Source organism: Danio aesculapii, chromosome 19 (assembly GCF_903798145.1).
Source record: "Danio aesculapii chromosome 19, fDanAes4.1, whole genome shotgun sequence".
NCBI classification, from domain to species: Eukaryota; Metazoa; Chordata; class Actinopteri; order Cypriniformes; family Danionidae; genus Danio; species Danio aesculapii.
Window position 1 is genome coordinate 33,111,519 of NC_079453.1, and position 14,261 is coordinate 33,125,779.

At 39.5% G+C, this 14,261-nt stretch overlaps 1 pseudogene; it reads right to left on the bottom strand.

Annotated features, from left to right (window-relative positions):
- Positions 1-534: 534 nt before the first annotated feature.
- On the bottom strand, positions 535-12,463 carry LOC130246314 (zinc finger and BTB domain-containing protein 10-like; annotated as a pseudogene).
- Positions 12,464-14,261: the final 1,798 nt, after the last annotated feature.

Below are 14,261 nucleotides of genomic sequence, written 5' to 3' on the forward strand. Positions count from 1 at the left end.
TTTTATTTACGAATTGGATTTGCATATTTTTTAATCGTGTTTTTAATTTACGAATTGGATTTGCGTATTTGTGAATCATGTTTTGAACCTTCGAATTGAATTTGCATATTTATGAATCATGTTTTGAACTTATAAATCAGATTTTGTAAATGTGAATTGTGATGTGGACATATGAATTTTATTTTGTAAATGTATTATTTTTGAGACTGATCTGCCTCCACAAGATCCTCCTTTAGAGCAACATATTATCAGGAAGCGCATTTATGAACTTAAAATAAGCAGACGTACATTTAAAAAGAAAGAAATCTAATTCTACTGTTTCATAAGACCATAATATCTTTCTTCATAAATTAAATAATTAATATTCTTTAATATGATTGGCCTAACTCAAAAAACGAAACGCTGTACACCCTCATCCCCTACAAAAAGAAAAACAAAATACATCACAGAAAAACTGATTTTTTTTTTGTTATATATATATATCATTATACCTCTTTCTCTGACACACAGAACAATCTTTAATATTGAGTCCCTCTCTAACAAAGCTATAGATCTCTTTGACATAACTTCACGTGCAACAAAGAGGTTTGATAGCACTTTGGAATAGTTGATTGTTTCCCAGCTATATTTTTTTTACTTTGCATTTTGATTTGTGTTTATACCAGGTTATGTCTACATTAGTCCTTCTCGGGGGTGGCACCAGCATCACCCTCGCAGTGGGATTGGTCAATCTCATTGGGCTCCTCCCCATTCCGCCTCCATGTCCTCGTCCCCTTCTCCAGCTTCGTCGAAGGTCTTCATCGCGAGCGAACTCCAGGTCCTGCATGCCCTCCAGACCCTCCTGCGTGCCCTGGTGAGAATCGGCACACTCCACACAAACGCCGTAGCGTCGCGAGCCATGCCGGTATACCCACACTGTGCCGCCAGCATGAAGATCTTCTTGCATACCATACACTTGTATTTCTTATCCTTTTGTGCACCTAAAAGTGAAATTCAAAAATTGGGGAGACTGGTGAGTGATGTAAGATTCATTTCACTCATGATTACTAATGCATCAGCAAGAATCTCTGTGTCACGTCTTAGAAAAAAAGAGAAAAAATTTATATATATATATATATATATATATATACATATATATATATATATTATATATATTATACATATACTATATATACATACATACACATATATACATATATATACACATACATACATTTTTTTTCTAAGCCGTGACACAGTATCATATAAACACATATACATATGTATACATACATACATACATACATACACACATCTATATATATATATATATATATAATATATAATATATATATTATATGTGTGTGTGTGTGTGGTGTGTTGTGTGTGTGTGTGTGTGTGTGTGTGTGTGTGTGTGTGGTGTGTATATATATATTATATATATATATATATATATATAATATATATATATATATATATATATTAATATATATATATATATACCTAATATATATATATATATTAATATATATATATATATATATATGTGTGTGTGTGTGTGTGTGTGTGTTGTGTGGTGTGTGTGTGTGTGTGTGTGTGTGTGTAGCATGCATGCATACATAGTACATACATGCATACATTACACATATACATATATTTTGACGTGATTCACCCTCTAACAACACTTGATCTTGTGTCTTACCAGGGAATGTCTCTGACGGTGTTTCTCTGCGAGTGCAAGAGCTTCCCGCAGATGTCGCAGCTGAATGAACGCACGCCTGAGTGGATGATCAGGTGCCTCTTTAGTGTTCGCCGGTGCTTGGCAATGTAGTTACAAGTGGGGACACTTCAGCTTATTGCGGGCGTTTTCCGGCGCTTCGCCTTGGAGAAACCACACAACAACAGGTTCTCAGCAATTTTCACACCGGTTTCTAAGATGCAAGTTTTCTTCACTTTATCAGTTCTAACTGACAGCTTATCAGAAATACATCAAGTCGCTTAATGTGATAGAGAGAAAATAACTGTCTGCATGAACCCTTAGAGTCATCCTCGCAAAGAACAAAAAACTATTAACATGAAGTGAAAGTGTGCCAGCTGCCATAGAAACTTCATGCCGGAGGCCATAACTATATTAGTCTAATGCAATTTTCTACTTGTAAACAAGCTGCATAAAAAGCAGGAACTCTTTCCTTCCAGTCCCCGTTCTCCTGAACTAACATTCAAGAAAAACAGCCTGATTGTTTATCTGGGTGAAACTACAGTGCGAACAAAACTGCAATCTCTGCTTTTTTGCTACTGAAGATTCACTCAATTTCCCATGGGAGAGATGCTGTGTGACAATTAGACCAGAGCTGCCTGAAACTACTGCATGTGGGACTGGGGGGTGTGGGATCCAGCTTTGTTTGAGCCAAAATGGGCAAAACAATGGGGTCGTCAAGCAGGTTGCCAAGGGGGTGATGAGAGCCAGATCACCTGGGAATTCAAGATCGAAGCTCTAAACACCACCTTGCGGGGTAAAGGAGGCCCGACAGCAGCCTGTGCCGTACGTTAACGTCGGCAGGCTTCGAAATTAAAGTTCAATCTGTTACTAGGGGTTTGTGGGTACTTAAAATGGTTAACCATTAACCTGGATTCTCAATGTCCGCACCGAGTAGTCATGAGACTGCTCTAGATTGGTGCAAATGGCAAACTGTCCTCAATAGAAGTCTCACTGAAGGCTAGGGCAGAGTGGAGAGATTGGTGGTAAATGTGTTCAAAGTTTTAACCACTTGAGACTGACCTGAGGCCACGGAGGTAAACATAAAAAACTAGGTCCTGACAACTGCATTCAATACAATATAAAAAAATGGCATGTGCTTTCAGTGATTCCGTCACAACTGGTCAGTTGAGATGTGCTAATCTGCTCTTGGATGCATTTTTTTTGAACGAGTCCTGCGTTTGGATTTCATCTAGACTCACCTGTCTTATTTGGTCACACTCTACCTTACTTTTGCAAGAAGAGTTGACAAATATGACTGATGGAAAGAAGGAAGTCTTTCAATTTCTAACAGCGACTGTGACTTTAATTATAACCGGCGTATTTTGGCGCAACACAGTGAATTGTAATCTGATGTTATGGTACCTTTTCTTAAAATACCAAAGGGGGTGGGAATCTTTAATGAATTTAATATACGATTCTTATTAAGGATGTCATGATCCGAGTCCAAAATGAGTCTTGACCTACATTTTTGCAAATACAAATCAATTTTACCATTTACAGTACACATACATCTTTCCAACTTTACAGTTAACCAGGAAAGGAGTTTCTATGTTTTTGTTATGATTGGAGTTATGTATGAGTAGAGCTGTTATCAGGCCTTAAAAGTTAGGCACGATAGGGCCCGAGTCAGACAGAATTTTATGATGAGTTTTAACAGCGTCCTGAAGAAGCCGATCATACAACCGGACGAGACGTGTTTGTCCATCGTCATCTAAATTAAGCGAATTCGGTAGCATAAAACACATGCGCCTTGTTTTTTTTTTTGTTCTGTTTGTAGCTCGTGCAGTCACAGGCCTGCATAATTAGCTATGTTTCCATCATCCAAAAGTGCGATTGGAAAACTGGAATATCGCATAAAATACGTGCGAAGATTACAATGTTTCCATCCAACAAGTCAAAGAGAAAAAAAATCGTCACCTCCTGAACAAGTGAAACCAAATACCAAAGTAAAAAGGGAATTAGCTGTGGTAGGAGAAGCTGCGTCAATCTATTCTTATTTAATAAATGACTTGCGCCTCAGAAGACAATGCCGACACACATAAACGTTTTGTGGCGTTGAAGGCATCAGACGTGGAGCTCTTAAACAGTTCTGAAGGTAATGAATAATATAATAACACTAATAATAATGAAATAGTTACGGCGTTTTAGAATGACCAAAGCATCATTTCAGATGTTTTACAATGCGGTCAGCCGGCTGGTTCGTTCAATCACCACATTTTTTATCCTTACATGATCTCTTATAACAAATTGCATGACTTTAATGCGCATTCTGGAATTTGTTCGGTAAAAGTGTTTCCATCAAGTTTATATGCGCATTCTTTTCTTATCGAATAAAATGTTTATGCTACTCAGTTAGGCGCACATATTTTTTATGTGCAAATTTTAACATTTATGCGCATTTTGGGCAGTTTCCATCAACGTTTATTGACGCATATTCAAAAGTTCATTAAAATAGGTGAATGGAACATAGATATTTTGGCATAATGCGAAATACAGAGCGATTCTGAACTTTTGAGAATCGATTCAGAATCATTAGAGAAAGAATCGTGATGCATCATTGAGTACTATAATATCGTGTTAGGTCACTAGCTATATTTCCATCACTTATTTTTATGCATATTTTAGATAGGCAGATAAAAACTTTGTTGATGGAAACGCCAGATGCGCATAAATTTTAAAAATGCACATAAAAAACATATGCAGTATAACTGAATACTATTACCTTTTTACTTGATAAGAAAAAAATTGCTTAAACTACGATGGAAACACTTTCACCGAACAAATTCCAGTATGTGCATAAAAACGCCATGGATTTTTTTTATTTTTTTTTTATTTATAAGAGATCATTGATGATAAAAATGTGTTAATGAACAAATCAGCTGGCTGACCTCATTGTAAAGACAATTTTTACTATTAATGTTATTATATTATTAATAGTCAAGAGCATCTGTGCTCCACGTCTTACACCTTCAAACACCACCATGCGTTCATTGTGTATCGGCATTGTAAAAAGTCATTTATTAAATGAAGAAAAGATTCACGCAGCTTCTTACCACAGCAATTTCCATTTTTACCTTTGATATTTGCCGCCAGTTTAATCAGCAAGTGACTATTTTGTTGTCTTGACTCATTGGATGGAAACGCTGCTTTATTCACACGTATTTTATTCGATATTCCCAGTTTTTGCGCATGAATTTAATTAGTAAGTGGGTAGAGAGTTGTTTGCGGCTGGTTATGATGTATTTCACCATTTTAGATAGTGTTTCACCTGAGAGAATTTTTTAAAAAGTATATTGGTGCAATAATATGGTGGACAATGGACATAAATATATAAATAATTACAGGTGTAATCAGGGTTTAAAAGGGTTGAAATATTTTTTGCCCAAATATACTCACTCACACAATTGCAAAGCTAGTTTCCATGTTATAATACATTTAAACACCACTCGTAACAATACAATTAAAAAAAAAATAGTAATAGCCAACATGAACTAATCTCATTCGCCTGGAACGTCATGAAAGTAAGTGTATGATGGCGAAATTTAATTTGACTTAACTAGATAAGATCAATTCACTTCTGTGATTGAATAAAAAAAATCTTGCCTTGCAAACTCTAGTATCCTCATGCCGCTGCTGCCACTTTCATGCCGTACTGTCCCCTCTTACTCCAGCACATTAGATATAAACCCTGATAATTTCACGCCACTATGTGTCTCTATTCGTTAAGCTCTCAACTTAGCGCAAGGCAAAAACTGTAAATGTGTGTCTGTATGGGTGTGAAGGAGATAGGATGTGTAAATAAATGGGTGAAGCCCTAACAGTGGATCATCTTACACACTGTGGATTAGCAGGCAGGCGAACCAAAGCCGTCAGATCCCATTGTAAGTACCTCTGCAGTGGGTCCACTATGCCTGGGTCAATATTTGGAATGGCAGAGATAGTTGGGCTGCATTAGCAGGATTAGGGCGTGACGGCCCCTGGCAGCACTGCACCTCAGATGAGGGAATGGGGGGTTAGTGTGTGTGTGGTGTGTCGCTACCGCAAATCAACAGTTCAGCTGTCCTGTTTGGAAAGGACACAAGCATTTATGGTGACCACTCCTGTTGTTTGATGTGTGAGAGATAACTTATGAGGCTCATTCTAGAGCAGCATGAAATTTTTTTTCAGGAAGTAATGTCTAACGTAAAAACGCTACCTAAAAAAAATGTCAAAAATGTTGTTCATTTGGGGCGATTACCTAGTGGCATTTACAAAGTTTGTGGATAGTTTTCCAATGCAGAAAAACAAAGAAGATTTTTGGCTCAAACTGTGGTCCTTGGCAAGTTTTGGCTTCTGTCACTTTGGGTAGGGCTGGGCGGTTGGCCTAAAATCAAAATCTCGATTAATTTATTATTTAAAGTCGATTACAATTAATATGCTCATATATTCATTCAGAAGAGACTTCTGAATAAAGGGTGCATTACTTGATTTAAAAATGATTTGAAGGAAACACACACTATCTATTATCTACGATTCTTTATTGAACATCAACGCTGAACAACTGAAATTAAAACACACATTGCCTAAAACGCGGCTCTCTGCACTGCCCACCCTCATCACCGTTACCATAACTGGACCAATCATAAAGCTTGTGCTACGCGTTGTTGTGACGTGTAGTTACATTTTTTTGAGAGGTGTGCGGGTATTGACGGCTGGATCGGATTGTACGCATGGCTAAAAGCTAATAAGTTTAACTTCTAAAATGACACAAGGCGGTTTATACCTCTGCGCCGAGCAGTGACCCACTGCGCCTGCCTTGTGCGTGCATTTATATTTCTCGCCCCGTGCTGTTTGTGTTGCTCTGCAATAACACTTCCAAAGCGCTAGCTGGTAGTGAGGGTATGTTTCTCTGTGTTGTGTTTTTTTTTTTTTTTCCCGCTGATGTTTTGTTTTTCCGAACGCTTCTTAAGTACAAGTAGCTAAAACTCACTCATTTAGAGGCAGGAAACGGCAGATGGGCAACAACATTAATCATAAGGTAAACACAAAGCAACAGTTTCCATCTAGAGCTCCTTCATGTGACTTGACACTTGTAAACACTTGCTCCAACAGGTTCGTGCGGCTCTCAGCACCGCCCACACTCGTCAGCGAACCAAGCTGACAATCACAGAGCTTGCGCTGTGTCGTTGCGACATGTAGTTACATTTTAAAGATGTGCGCGTCGGCAAGGGGTATGCGACCTGTGTGTGAGGCTGCACCAGGACCATACTCATTCGCTTGACGAAGAAGTATAAATCAGCCTTAAAAAAAGTCAATAAAACACAAAGTAATCGAAAAGACAAAAGCATAACAACAATTTAAACCTGAAAATTTTAATATATAATTATAATTATATAAAATAAGTGTAAAACTAAAATGGTAAAATATTAAAATATTTAGAATGCATTTGAAGTTTAATAACCAGCAATAAAGATATATTGCTGACATAAAGTGATAAACTAATGAGATGGATGGAGTTAACATTTGCAATATATATTAATGGATGAATGAATTTATATCCTAAAACTTTTCATACAAATAATTTTAATAGTTAATTTAAAGACATTTACAATGTAAAAATGACACGATTTAAGCCACAAGCAACAACCACTTCAGTGGAAAGTACCCCATGTGTGAAAAAGGAAGTGGCTAGTCAACATGGAGCCAAGCACAAAGACGAGTACATAAGCATGTGTAGGCAAACACACCAACACACACATGCCTTGCAGGTGCGAGCCATGAGCTCTGCACATTTAAGTGCCCTCAGGAATATGAGATAAGTGCATTCGAGAGCGTATAGGAAGCCTGAGGGTAGAATGTTTCCCAAGCTTTACTTCATTATCCTGCATTAGAGGAGTCGGCGACGGCGAGAGAAAGCCTCTTCTCAGAAGCACGTCACTTAAGACATGATACTATAGCACGCGCCGCTCTGCTTAATGGGGGCAGAGAGTCTGAAGCATGACAGCTCGGCAGGCTGGAGATTACGCAGGTTTTTGTGGTATGAGGCACAGGGAGGGCAGACTCCCTTAATAAGAGCTGAAGAAAACGCACTGGCTGCTCTAATTAAAAAAGGAAGATGGTCTTGTGGCCTTGAGCTACACAAGGCATGAGGAGAAGCAATCATGAAGTGAGACCTTGGTTGGCTGACAGCCACAGCTGAAGAAAAGAGATACGTGTAAAGAATGGGCCTTCAGAGTTACAGGAGATACTTCAGACACATCAAGTTATTATCAATTACTATGAATTTCTGATATGCCTTTATAGTTATATGAAGGAAACTCTATGGCACCAGGGAGCAAGCAGTAAGGCACAATCCAAGTTCTATTTTCTTTTTTACCCCTACCCCTTCCTCTTGGCCCTTGAAATGGAGTATGAAGGGATTTTTTTTTTTTATTGTTTCTTTAAAAGCATGATGGTAAACCACAAATTCTTATGAATGTATTAAAACATGCTTGTTTGTTGTAAACATTCGTAATAATGAAAAAAAATACTAGTTTGTGCATCTCCTGACTTCTGTGTCCACCATTTTGCCATTGTAGATGGTGTATTCTGGGAAATTTTCTTACCCCTTGGTTTCGAGTGTGGTCCTGAAAAAAATCTGTTTCAATGGCTATAGCTTTTCCCCTTAGCCCTAAGCCTTCAAGCTAAAGAGAATGGGGCACCCCTACCCCTTCACGTAAATGTTCAAAACGAGGGGTAGGAGGATAAGGGCTAAAATAGGATTTTACTAATTTAGGCAGAGTTTGCAAAGAATGACACACTTCAGACAATGCCAACACTTATTGGCTAAGACTTAAATGGCATTGATGATGTTAGCAGAAAAGGAAAGTCATTTCAGAGGCAAATCAACGTGTGTTTGTTACAAAAAATGATGATACACTAATCAAGCCCATGTGAATGAGAACTTTTAATAAATTTAGAAATTTTATCTTTAATTTTGTTGTTTTTACTTTGGTCTACAAGTAATCAGACCAGAATTTTCTCCATTTTCATGTAATGTAATGATTGTGAGGACGCAGGTGAGACGTCATTTTTCGAGAGACACTTAAATACATCACGTGTGCTGCGTGTGCAACCTCTATAAGTGAACTGAAATAAATCTAATTTGATTATATGCTTTGGAATTGGATGTTTTATGAGATCATTAACTTTTTTTTTCAATTATTTTCCGTATAAATAAAGAATTTTGAAAGGTCGCAAAAAATTTCACCTTTTTGTTGACTTTGCGATGGATTCAGCGATCTAGTCTGAGTAATACTGCATCAGGCTAAAATGTTTCCCTAAAAAAATAAGTTCACCTAATTATGCAAAAGGGAATATACTTAACAGTACTTGCTAAACTTGCATTTAGGGTGGGTTGTGTGTTCACAATTGTAATTTAGTTCTCTTAATTTGTTTGGTCTAAACCAAAAAATGCCTGCATGTATCTGAAGCTTGTATTGAACTGTAATGACAACACTGAGCTTTCTATCCTTTTTAGGGTCGCATAAAAAGTGGTGCGTTCATTTAGATATCAGTCGAACTGCACAAAAGTTCATTTGGCACTTTCAGGTTGGTTGCACTTATGAATGTTCTAACTCGGTTTGTATGGCAACTATAGTTTCTAACGACAGCAAAAATGGCATAATTTTTCCAGAATGTGGGAATTTTTTTAGAATGTAGGACTTGTTCCACCATATTGTGCATTGATACATCATAAACTGTTTGATCAGACTCAAAGCTGGATATATGGTACGTTTTTCTAAATACAGCAGGCACCATATTCAAATTTATGTAAACAACCTAAGATCTAATCGCACCAGATCCAGGCCATTTTTCTAAACAACTTGTATGGAAATGAGCTGAATGTAAACCATTTACATGCTGAAAATTTGCACAGAATGTACTCTGCATATCAAATTCACAAGTAGGGCTAGTTCTATGATAGCAAGATATTTGGAGCATGGCATGACCTCTGCCTCAAGGCTGTGTATTCTGCCTCTGATAAACACTGATTATACCATTACCAAAAGGCTTCACAGAAATGCATAGAGGCCTTTGTGTGAGTGTGAAGTGTCAGAAACACTATTGTCATACATGACAACCCTAATGACACCACTGAAGTATGCTGATGAGTCTACACTATAGGGTGGAACATTATTCAAATAACCAAACTCCCACAACCGGAATGAACTCAACAGAAACTTCCAACATACAAGGAAATACATTTTGGGGGGAGGGTTAAACTTGCTGGGTGTGTTATTCTCTGATGAAATTGGGCTTGTTTGAAAGAGCCACTCAGACACTTGTCTTGCACAGAAGAGAAAGGCATGATGGGTAACGTACCGGCATTCTCTGAGAGGTAAGAGAAGTCCTTCTTGTGTAGGAGGCAGATGGTTGGATGAACATGCCCTCATCAAAACCCTCTTCTGGCTCAGGTGGGATGTTGTAGACGAAGCGCTTGGCGGCTTGTTTTTTCCGCCTTCCACTAGGCTCAGAACGCACTCTTGCTTGATGGTAGCCCCATTGCTGGGATCTGGGTTCCAGACAAATACCGGACCCGGTCCCTGTGGCTCCGTCTCTGTGGACTCCGATGAGTTCTCCCCACCCCAACCAGAGCTTCCCAGCACACAGCCTTCTCCCCCGGACACCTCCACGTCGCTGGGTTCATCCTTCACTTGGCCTTGGACACTGGCTTTGATGGACAGCTTAGACAGGATGCTGGTGGCCCAGAAATTGCTAGGTTTCTTGTCGGCACCCTGACAATCTTTTGCCACTGTCCGCCTCTTATTATAGTCAACCACCACAGAATCGGGGGCTTCCTGCTTGATGCTAATATTGAGGGCGTCTTTGATAAAGGCGCGACAGGACTGGACCACCTCGGTCATCTGGAGGTAACTTGCCACAGACATCACCTCGATGGCATTCTGACTAGTGAGCAAGAGGTTGCCAGAGTATAGGAAGTCTAAGATGACAGAGAAGCCCTGCACGGCTGCCACATCCAGGTGTGTGATGGTAGTTTGGTCGCAGCTGTCGCTCTTTGTCAGACAGTAAAGGGTCTTGAAGTAGCGGCTCCCGGCGACCAGGATGTTCTTATGTGCCCTGAAACCTGACCGCTCACTACGATGTTGACGTCACAGAGGATGCCACTCTTGCGCTGTTTGTCCAGCTCCTGCAGCAATTGGTAGCAGTACGAGTTCTCGTTGGGCTTGTTTCGGTAGTCCTCCACCTCCGGCTCTCCGCGTCCTCTGGCCTTCCATCTCCTGGTGGAGTGACAACAAACAAAAATGACAATCAGCATTAGTATACAGTGTAAACACAAAGTGGAGGGCAGGTGTACAGTGACAACTCTGACAAGAGAACTGGTTTAACAGGCTGGAAAGCAGCAGTACTGTGGAAACTATAGTGCTGAGCGCTGATAAACCCCCCTGCTCTCAGGATGCACGCACTCTGCCCTTGTTAATGCTCTTTAAGAAGAGAAATATTTGGCCATTATCCCATCCACCATCAGTATAGTATAGTAGTATAGTATAGTATAGTATAGTATAGTATAGTATAGTATAGTATAGTATAGTAGTATAGTATAAAAACCTATGGAAAATCCCCAACAAGTATATGTATGTGTGTGTTTGGGTTGGTTTGTGTGTGTGTTTGTGTGTCAGGCATCACTCCTGTCCTTGACTTCATGTTGAGTAGGGAAAACAGGGCTGGAATAAAGGGTTTCAGGGGGAAGGCGGTGTGGACTGAGCGAACTTGACAACTTTATTTCCTCCTTTTTCACATGCTAATGCCCCCAGTGTGCCAGTGCAGGCTCTCTCAAAACTGACCCCCGTCATTCACAATACTGAACATCCTTCCAGCGTGTGAACCGAAGCCGCTTTTGTCACACAGGCCAACAAATTCCTCCCAGACGAAGCTATAACGGATAGATCGCTCACATCGCTGCTCACAAAAGCTGCACAGTCCATGCAGAAGAAATAAAAAACATAGGAGCTTTTATGATTCTTAGATTTTAGCTGCTTTCTGCAGCATGAGAAAATAATGTTTCATTAAGTCATAATCATAATGTCAAAAGAAATGAAAGATCATAACATTAAAACAAAAGATAAAAACTATGAATTACAGATTCATATTTATGAAATTTATGATGGAAAGTATTCAGACCCTCTTACATTTTTCACTGGTATATTGCAGCCATTTGCTAAAATAATTTAAGTTCAGTTTTTCCTTATAAATGTACACACAACACCAATATTGACAGAAAAACACAGAATTGTTTATATTTATGACATATAAAAAAAAAAACTGAAATATTACATCGGTCCTAAGTATTCAGACCCTTTGCTCAGTATTTAGTAGAAGCACTCTTTTGATCTAATACAGCCATGAGTCTTTTTGGGAAAGGTGCAGAAAGTTTTTCACACCTGGATTTGGGGATCCTCTACCGTTCCTCTTTGCAGATCCTCTCCAGTTCTGTCAGGTTGGATGGTAAACATGATGGACAGCCATTTTTAGGTCTCTCCCAGAGATGCTCATTGGGGTTTGCATCAGGGCTCTGGCTGGGCCATTCAAGAACAGTCACAGAGTTGTTGTGTGAAGCCATTCCTTCGTTTTTTAGCTGTGTGCTTAGGGTCATTATCTTGATGAAAGGTAAACATCGGCCCATTCTGAGGTCCGGAAACTCTGGAGAAGGTTTTCATCCAGGATATCCCTGTACTTGGCCCGCATCGATTGCAACCAGTCGACTTGTCACTGCAGCCTGAAAAACACCCCCACAGCATGATGCCACAGCAAAGGGTCTGAAAACTTATGATCATCTCATATTCAGTTTTCTTTTTTAATAAATCTGCAAATATGTCAACAATTCTGTGTTTTTTGTCAATATTGGGTGCTGTGGTACATTAATGAGGAAAATAAATGAAAAGTTCATATAGTCAAGCCCAAAATGATTCATACCCCTGTCAAATTCTGACTTCAATTTACTTTATTTAACCCAGCAAGTCTTGTATTGACCTGACAATGACACAGGCTTCTCCCAAAGATAATAAGACGATGAATTCCAAAAGGCATCATTGTGGAAAAAATAACATTTTACAGGTTTTATTTACATTTGAACAAAAACTATAAGTCAGGAATTTGCCAGGGGTGGTGCATATTTTTGAGCTTATTTTATTTATTTATTTATTCATTCATTTATTACGTTAAAGGAAGAGCAAATTGTCACTTTTATATTTAATTTCCACTCTTTAAGCCTAAATTTATGACTTTTTATCAATTTTGACAGACTTTTTGGCAATTTCAACAATTTATTACATACTTATCATTTATTATTGTATCATATTTCATCTTATCATATTTTCCGCTTGATGTTATAATTTTGACTTTTTATCTCATAATTTCCATCATGTCATAAATTTCATGGATATGTCATAATCATGGCGACACAGTGGCTCAGCAGCGCCTCACAGCAAGAAGGTCACTGGCTCAAGTCCCTGCTGGACCAGTAGGCATTTTTGTGTGGAGTTTGCATGTTCTACATGTGTTGTCATGGGTTTCCTCTATTGTGTTCCCCCACAGTCCAAACACTGAATAAACTGAATTGGCCTTAGTGTATGTGTGTGGATGAGTGTGTATGGATGTTTCCCAGTACTGGGATGCAGCTGGAAGGGCATCCGCTGCATAAAAACATGCTGGATAAGTTGGCGGTTCATTCCGCTGTGGCAACCTCTGATGAATAAAGGGACTAAGCCGAAGGAAAATGAATGAATGTCACAATTATGACTTTTAATTATTATATATGACGTAAAATGCCAACATGAGGCTAAAACAACCACACAATAAAAAACACACAAGATAGTTATAGGATGAAAAAGTCATAATATTCTTAAACGTTTTCCTCACTTCATATTACTCAGTGTCATAATCCCTACAGTCTTCAAACCTAACATCACCCCAGAGCCTAAAGCGCCCCAGCAGAGCGTGTTCCTTCTAGTAAACACCTGCGATTCATCCCACCTGCTCGGCATGGGAGGTCTCGTCTCCTAATCTCCCACATACCTCCAAAACGGCCTCAGTCTCTACCCCGTCCTCTACCTGACCTCTCTCGGCTGCTCCTGTGAAACTATGCCATCACATGGAACACAAAAGAGAGGGAAACCACTCATAAACGGTGGTCCGCCGTCAGCAACTGCAGCTGCAGTGACCGCAACTATTACCTGCTGCTCTCTTTCATTTACACACCACACAAAGAAATATGACAATGGCACCGGGACACAGAGATAGAGGGAAGGCAAAAGCGGTGCGCTGCTCTGAGGATCCGGTTTCAGACGCTGATGATGGGCCAAGCCGGAGGGTCGGAGCATGGGAAACAGGCAAAGCGAAGGTCCTGTGTCAATAAGGGACAGTGGTCGGGCACAATGGGGCGAGCTTCACACAACAGCACTGACAGACACCCACACAAAAGCAGCCATCCATTCTCACACAGCCAGCAGAATGAGGCAGTGTGAGGCTGCCCAGGGCCATGTTT